The sequence below is a fragment of the Humulus lupulus genome, chromosome 6 (assembly GCF_963169125.1).
Source record: "Humulus lupulus chromosome 6, drHumLupu1.1, whole genome shotgun sequence".
Taxonomy (NCBI): domain Eukaryota; kingdom Viridiplantae; phylum Streptophyta; class Magnoliopsida; order Rosales; family Cannabaceae; genus Humulus; species Humulus lupulus.
The window spans coordinates 160,312,252-160,320,683 of NC_084798.1; the positions used below are offsets into that span (position 1 = coordinate 160,312,252).

Consider the following 8,432-nt stretch of genomic DNA (forward strand, 5'->3'; position numbering starts at 1 on the left):
ACATGAATAGCCAGGCTTTGATGGAGCATACAAACAGATGGAACAGAAAAAATCTCAAGTAAAAGAGAAAAATAGAAATATTTGAGGTAGGAAGGGAGCGTACCTCTCTTATCTGAGGTTCAAACCCCATGTCAAGCATTCTGTCAGCTCAGCCTCATCTAGAACAACAAATGAAACTCTTGAAAGTGAACTATTTCCTTGCTACAAATGATCTATAAATCTACCAGGAGTAGCAACAACTATATCAACTCCAGCACGGAGCTCAGACCTCTGTTTTGGCATCCAGCAGTGAAATCAGTCAAACACATATTGATATGGGCTTTTTCACGAGGACAGAAAGTACATTACATACACCCAAAGAACGGTGTATTTCAGACTTAAGATAAAAGAGAAGTCGAAATTGAAATTAAGGGTACACATCCTACCATAAAGAATAAGATATCAATTAAATATTTAATTAATAACTCATTAGTTAGAACATAGAATTTAAATTATAGGAAAATAACCACAACATATGAGAAATGTCAAAAATAAATAAATAAACAATATAGATCAACATAATCCACCCAACAGTATTCCCTTTGACCACACAGGGGAGAACTTAAGTAAACAATAAAACTATAAATCCACATCAGTCACCTGGTCAGATATATTAGTTCCACCAACAACAATTGCAGTTTTAAATGACTCGAGAGATTTGCTAAAAGCCTTAACCTGTAAAGTAAAAAACAGAAACTCATTATTATGACACAGAATCAATACACAGTGACAGCACAATATACTCAATTATCTTGAACATATATATCATGTTCAATAACATTAATATCCAAATGGCGAACGGAAAAGGGTGCTTAAAACTGAAACATATAGAATCTACAAAATGTAAAGTAGGAATTCTACTTGAAAATAGAAACTACCATAATGAGACACCTGAAACAGTTCTACTCACATAAGATGCAATGAGGAAAGGAATACACACCCAGGCTTATACAATTATATGTAAAATAAGATGACTCTAAACAGATTCAATTGTAGTTATAATTATCGAAACCACTTATCTCATTCATTATTGCATAATTTAATAGTTTACTATGAAGTTCCAAAAATAATTATTACCACATCTTATTAATAGGTCATTGGTTTGCTCCCATCTTAAAATCAACTACAACTACCATCTAAGATCAGATGACTCTAAACAGGCTTAACTGCAGTTATATTTATCAAACCACTTATTACCACATATTACAAATATCTCATTCATAGCAGCATTGGATTATTTAATAGAGTACAATGGAGTGCCAGTGGCAAAATTAATTAGGACCACAGATTACAAAATATCTCACTGGTTTGCTCCATCTAAAAATCAACTAGAATACCTCCTTCTCAATTTGTTGAGCAAGCTCTCTAGTATATATATATATTATTTTGATTGATATATCATATATATATATATATATGAAATTATAATATATATATTTATATAAGCAAACAAATAAAAAAAAGAAGCAATATACAGACCTCAACCCACGGCTGGAACCGTGAGCAACCAGCACCGCCGGAGCCGAGAACCTGCACCGCCGGAGCCGAGACCCTGCACCGCCAGAGAGCCTGCTAGAGCCGAGACCTGCGCCGCCGTGAGTGCTGGAGCCGTGCGCCGTCGTGAGTGCTGGAACGCTGGAACCGCCGTCGACGCCGCCGAGAATGCTGGAACGTCACTGCCGTCGAGCACCACCTGCTGCCGTTCATCTCCTTCAGCCTTGGTCATGCCGTTCAGCCGTTCATCTCCTTGTGTGGCTGCTGTGGGTTTGAGTATATGTAACCCTATAAAACCCCAAATGTGTAAAGTTTTTTAAGTATATATGTGTAACCCGAAATATATGGCTGTTTTTTAGAGTTTTACTTAAAATATTTAAGGGCTTGCTTTGGGAGTCCTAAAAAAGTATTAAGGACTTCCAAAGAAAGTGCTTAAAATTATTAAGTAAGATATACTTTTTTTTTAGTCCAGATTTTTTAGGACTCGCAAATTCTTTTAGGACACTCATTGCGAGTCCTAAAAGAGTATTAAAGACTCCCAAAGCAAATCCTTAAAAATATTAAGTAAAACACTTATTTTTATAGCCCAGATTTTTTTAGGACTCGCATTTTCTTTTAGGACACTCATTGCGAGTCCTAAATTGTGTTTTTTCAGGACTCTCAATGAGTGTCCTAAAAACTTCATAAATATTTTTAAGGACTTGCATTTATGTGCGTGTCCTAAAAAAGTGTCCCGTAAAGGTTATTTTGTAGTAGTGAGTGAAACGTTACATCTTAACCAAAATGTTTAATCCCTAAACCGCTAATCAAACTTAGTTCACGATTTTGCCCAAATGACTCGATTAGCGAGTTTAGCACTGTTTACAAGGCACACCGTAACGGTCCCTGGAGTTGGGGCGTTACAATGCAGTGGGAGCGGTGTTGGGACAATGTGTATATAAGGTATTCAGGACTATTTACTATGCTAGTAGGACTCTTAATGATGCTCAACTTAACTATGCCACTACGGAGAAAGAGTTACTAGCCATAGTATTTGCCTTTGGAAAATTCAGACCCTACCTAATTGGCAATAAGGTAATAGTGTATACAGACCATTCTGAAATAAAATACCTTATGTCCAAGAAGGACGCTAAGCCATGCTTGATTCATTGGGTCTTGTTGCTACAAGAGTTCAATATGGAAATTCGTGACAAAAAGGGGACTGAGAATTTGGTAGCGGATAACGTATTGAGGCTTGAGAATGAAAATGAGGCTAGTGGAGTTCAAATTGATGATGATTTTCCGGATGAGCAACTCTTTGCTGTGAGTAATGATGAGGGGTTCCTTGGTTTGCATATTATGTGAACTTCTTGGTTGCCAAGGTTCCACCTCCAGAGATGTCGAGACAACAGTTAAAGAAATTCTATTTGGAGGTCAAGCAATATTATTGTGAAGAGCCCATTCTCTATCGTCACTGTGCATACCAAGTGATTCGAAGGTGTGTGCCTGAGGAGGAAATGCAATCTATATTGACTCATTGTCAAACTTTACAGTGTGGTGGTCATTTTGGTGCCACTAGGATAGCAGCGAAGGTCTTGCAATAAGGATTTTATTGGCCTACACTGTTCAAGGATGTCAATCTTTGTGAAAAGCTGTGACCGTTGTCAAAGAACTGGGAACATCTCTAGGAGAGACCAAATGCCTATGATAGGAATCCTAGAGGTGGAATTATTTGATGTGTGGGGGATCGATTTTATGGGGCCATTCCTGTCGTCATTTAATAATAAATACATACTCTTGGATGTAAATTATGTATCAAAATGGGTGGAAGCTGCAGCCACTCCTACAAATGATGGGAAGGTAGTATTGAACTTTTGGAAAAGCATATTTTTACCTGGTTTGGAACTCCCCGAGCAATCATAAGCGATGAAGGGAATCATTTCTGCAATCACAGTTTCACTGCATTATGTGCCTGATGTGGAGTTTGCCACCACATTGCATTGGCCTATCATCCCCAAGAAAATGGCCAAGTAGAAGTATCGAATCGGGAAATAAAGAGTATACTTGAGAACACTGTGACTATGTCAATGAGAGACTGGACAAAGAGTCTTGACGACTCCTTATGGGAAAATAGAATTGCTTTCAAATGTAATGCCCTGACTAATTCTAGGACCTCAGACCATTAAAAACTACTAAGACATAACTACTATTTTGGAAGACATGCATAAAATAATAGAAACTTTATTGTAAAAATCCAAAATATGGTACGAAATACAAAATATGGTATGGGATCCCATTTTTATTTACATAAAAACATAGACATAAACCTTAATTAATTGTTTATAAACTAAGTGCAGAAATACATAAGAACATAAATTAAAAGACTTGAAACAACGTCATCCTCGATCTTCCAGTAGTCACTCAATCAGTACATTCCCAATACACATGCCAAGCTACCACGAATCAATCCCGCCTTCCAAGTTTATTTTCCTGCACCATCTAAAATAAAAGGAATGAGCCTAATGCCTAGCAAGGAAAATTTACTATAAACATATATCATAAGACTATATCATAAAACATATACTATAAAACATATGACGTAAAGATGAATATTATATAGGACTACAATATTAATGGCCATTAACTCATTACCGTTGCATGTGATAAAACCATCTAGGTCCTCAGTCTACTAATCGAGGTAGGGTAAATCATAACTCTAAACCACGATAATGATAAAAATCTTGGGGTTTGCTATCTAAGCAACTATAAGCCCCAAGCGACTAAAAACATATTCATACATATATACATAGCACATAACATATCATAGCATATAAACATATCATAACACATATAATCTAACCTATTTTCCTTACAAAAAACCGGGATATTGGAGACAAGAACAGGATTGGAAAACTCCTAAAATCACAATAAGAATCATGAGTTTCTAAAGAAATGGAGATGAAAAAGAGATCTAAACCATCAAGATAGAAACTTACCGAAAACCTTAAGTTTCAAGAACTTAAACACCTAACCAAAAGCCATAATAATTAGTTAGGATCTGAAAGAAAATGAAAGAAAATAAAAGAACTATGATGAACTAAATCTGAGGATAAGAAAACCTTGATAGACTAGAACTTTGATCTACACCTCGATACCGAAATGACACTCTATCTTACTTCCCAAGTGTTTATAAAGCTTAGATTGAAAAGCTTTTAAATCCCAAACCCTAGTGTTTTCTCTATAGAATAAACTTAGCAGCTTGGAGCCTCTAAAGAATGCTTGAATGATGAATGAAATGACTAAGTACTAGGTCCTATTTATAGAGTTCAAGGAGTGAAACTAACCCCTTTTAAAATGAATATAAATTGAATATATTTGAATTTTCGGTTCAATAGATGCCCAGAACTCAGACAAAAATGTTCAAGAGCAAGTCCAAGTGGTTGAGGGTTGTTTCTAATTTAAATCCACAAAGTTTCAAAAATGGCTCCAGGAGCCAATATATCGCCTACCCTAGGCGATATATCACCCCTACCTATGCCCCAAGCTTTCGTGGTTTCATTCGTGTGAAGTCGACGTATTTTTCGTATCTTCCGTAGGCGACATATCGACCCCTATAGTTGCGATATATTGGCATACGCTAATATTTTAAACACGTTTTTGCACATTTTCAGCATATTTGAAGTTTGTTAAAACAAATTTGGCTAAGTAAAACGTAATCCTAACAACTGTTGGAAGGTTCTAGAGCTTCTAGATTTATCCTTTATTAAATTATTCATCTAAAATCCTTAAATCCATAATAAACATGCTTGTGACAAGTGTCACGCTCTTAATTGTTCTTTCTAAACCTTAGGTTATAATAAATAATATTTCTAGGATAAACTATATTAATCAAACCTTATGTTATAATTAATATTTCTAAACTATAGGTTAAACTTATAAAATCCAAAACTATTTTTATGAGTTTCCAACTAAATCCTGGCTTGAATCAATATCCACTAAAACTAAAATACTACAAGCTACTGCTATTACTACTATCTAGCTAAGTAAAATTCTAAGACACTACAATTCTCACCTACTTAAAAGAATTTCGTCCCCGAAATTTACTTACAAAACAATTCTTGATGCCGTGCTAGGATGTCTTCCTCCAACTCCCACGTTGCCTCCCATTTTGAACTATTACTCTATAGGACCTTGACTATTGGAATACTCTTAGATCGTAATTCCTTCATCCCCTTCTCTAGGATGCTAATCGATCGTTCCTCATAACTCAAGTCTTTACGGAGTACTATTGTATCGTACTTGAGGACGTGAGATGGGTTTGACACATATCTACGCAACATTGAGATGTGAAAAACATTGTGGCTATCTGCTAGAGCTGGTGGTAGGGCTAATCTATATGCAATTGTTCCCACCTTGTCCAATATCTCAAAAGGACCTATAAATCGGGGACTAAGTTTGCCTTTCTTCACAAACTGCTTCACTCCTTTCGTAGGAGATATCTTTAAAAAGACTTGATCTCTGACTTTGAATTCCACATCTCTCCGCTTGGCATCCGCGTAACTTTTCTATCGACTCTGAGCAGCGAGCATACATTTTCTAATCAGCGCCACTGCATCCTGAGCCTCTCTAACAACTTTGGGTCCAAGAAGTTGTCTTTCTCCTACCTCGTCCCAATGTAAGGACGATCAAAACTTCCTTCCATAAAGTAACTCATAGGTTGCCATACCGATCATTGCCTGGTAGCTATTACTGTAGGAGAATTCTATAAGTGGCAAATACTTACTCAACGATTCTCCGAAGTCCAGTACACAAGCACGCAACATATCTTCTAAAATCTGTATGGTACGCTCGGACTTACCGTCGGTCTGAGGATGAAATGTCGTACTAAGACTTAACTTGGTACCCATGGCTTGCTGTAAGCTTCCCCAAAATCTCAATGTAAACACCGATCCTCTATCTGATACTATGGTCTTAGGGATTCCATGCAGTCGTACTATTTCTTGAACATAAATGTCTGCGTACTGGTCAGCAGTGTATGTAGTCTTGACAGGCAGGAAGTGAGCTGACTTGGTGAGTCTATCTACCACAACCCAAGCTGAGTCGTACTGCTTATTTGTTTGTGGCAATCCTGTCAAGAAGTCCATGGCTATATCCTCTCAATTCCATTCCGATATACTAAGCGGTTGCAATAAGCCTGCAAGTCGCTGATGCTCCGCCTTTACTTGCTGGCATACTAGGCATTTGGACACATACTCTGCTACGTCTTTCCTCATTCCCGACCACCAATATAGTGCCTTAAGGTCGTGAGTCATCTTGGTCGACCTCGGGTGAACTGAGTATGGGGTAGTGTGTCCCTCTTCGAAAATTTTCATCTTAATTCCATAGTTTTTTGGCACGCACACCCATCCTTTATATCTCAGGAACCCCTGTTCTGATATGGAGAAATTCGCAGTCATGCGTTCTTTGACTGCAACCATATGTGATACTAACGTGTCATCATGCCCTTCCCCAATTCGTATATCTTCTACTAGACTCGACTGGATGGACAAGTTAGCCAGTTGACCCCTGACTAGTTCTATGTCGACATTAATCATCTCTTGCTGAAGCATCCATGGACAATATGTCGACTGGATAATGCTGCTAGATTTCCATAACTCTTTCGACTCAGCGCATCTGCAACTACGTTTGCTTTTCCTGGGTGGTATAGGATTTCACAGTCATAATCCTTTACTAGTTTTAACCACCTGCGCTGCCTCATGTTGAGCTCCTTCTGTGTGAAGAAATATTTTAAGCTTTTGTGGTTCGTATAAATCTCACACCGCTCTCCATAAAGATAGTGGTGCCAGATTTTCAATGCGAATACAACCGCTTCCAATTCTATATCGTGCGTTGGATAGTGTTGCTTGTATTCCTTCAAGCTGCCTTGAGGCGTAGGCTATTACTTTGTCATTTTTCATCAGCACACAACCCAAACCTTGCTTTGATGCATCACAATATACTACAAACTTGTCGTTGGGTGTCGGTACACAAAGTACTGGTGCTGAGCATAACTTATCTTTGAGAAACTGGAAGATCTCTTCACATCTATCCGTCCAGTTAAACTTTTGTTGTTTCTGAGTCAGGTTGGTAAGTGGAGTGGCTGTCTTAGAAAAGCCTTCTACAAATCTCTGATAATAGCCTGCTAACCCGAGAAAACTTCTAACTTCTGACGTATTCTTAGGTCTTGGCCAATCCTTCACAGCCTCTATCTTAGCTGGGTCTACTGCGACTCCGTCTTTGGATACTATATGGCCGAGGAATGCTACTTGCGAAAGCCAAAATTCATACTTCTTGAACATGGTGTAAAGTTGATGCTCCTTCAGTCGCAGCATAGTCAATCTTAAATGTTCCTCATGCTCGACTTCATCCTTGGAGTACACCAAAATATCTTCAATGAACACTACGATGAATTTGTCCAAGTAATCCTTGAAGACCCGATTCATTAAGTCCATAAATGCAGCTGGAGAGTTGGTAAGACCAAAAGACATAACTAGAAACTCGTAATATCCATATTGAGTTCTAAAAGGTGTCTTTGGTATATCCTCTTCCCGTACCTTAAGCTGGTGATAACCGGACCGTAGATCAATCTTTGAAAGCACAGTCGCTCCTCAGAGTTGATCAAATAATTCTTTGATCCGAGGTAGCTGGTACTTATTCTTAATTGTCACCTTGTTCAGCTCGCGATAATCTATACACATTCGCATGCTTCCATCCTTCTTCTTCACAAATAGAACTGGTGCTCCGCATGGCAAATGGCTTAGTCTGATGAAACCAAAGTCTAAGAGTTCTTGTAACTGTGTTTTCAACTCCTTGAGTTCAGTAGGTTCCATCCGGTATGGTGTCTTTGAGATAGGCTCAGTTCCTTGTACTAGTTCGATTGT

At 37.9% G+C, this 8,432-nt stretch overlaps 1 long non-coding RNA gene across 1 annotated transcript; it reads right to left on the reverse strand.

Annotated features, from left to right (window-relative positions):
* Positions 1–110: 110 nt before the first annotated feature.
* On the reverse strand, positions 111–1,409 carry LOC133784272 (uncharacterized). The gene is made up of 3 exons (XR_009871243.1): positions 1,377–1,409; positions 640–714; positions 111–270 (listed from the first exon to the last, which is right to left on the reverse strand). It is a non-coding gene; the product is annotated as an uncharacterized LOC133784272 (long non-coding RNA).
* Positions 1,410–8,432: the final 7,023 nt, after the last annotated feature.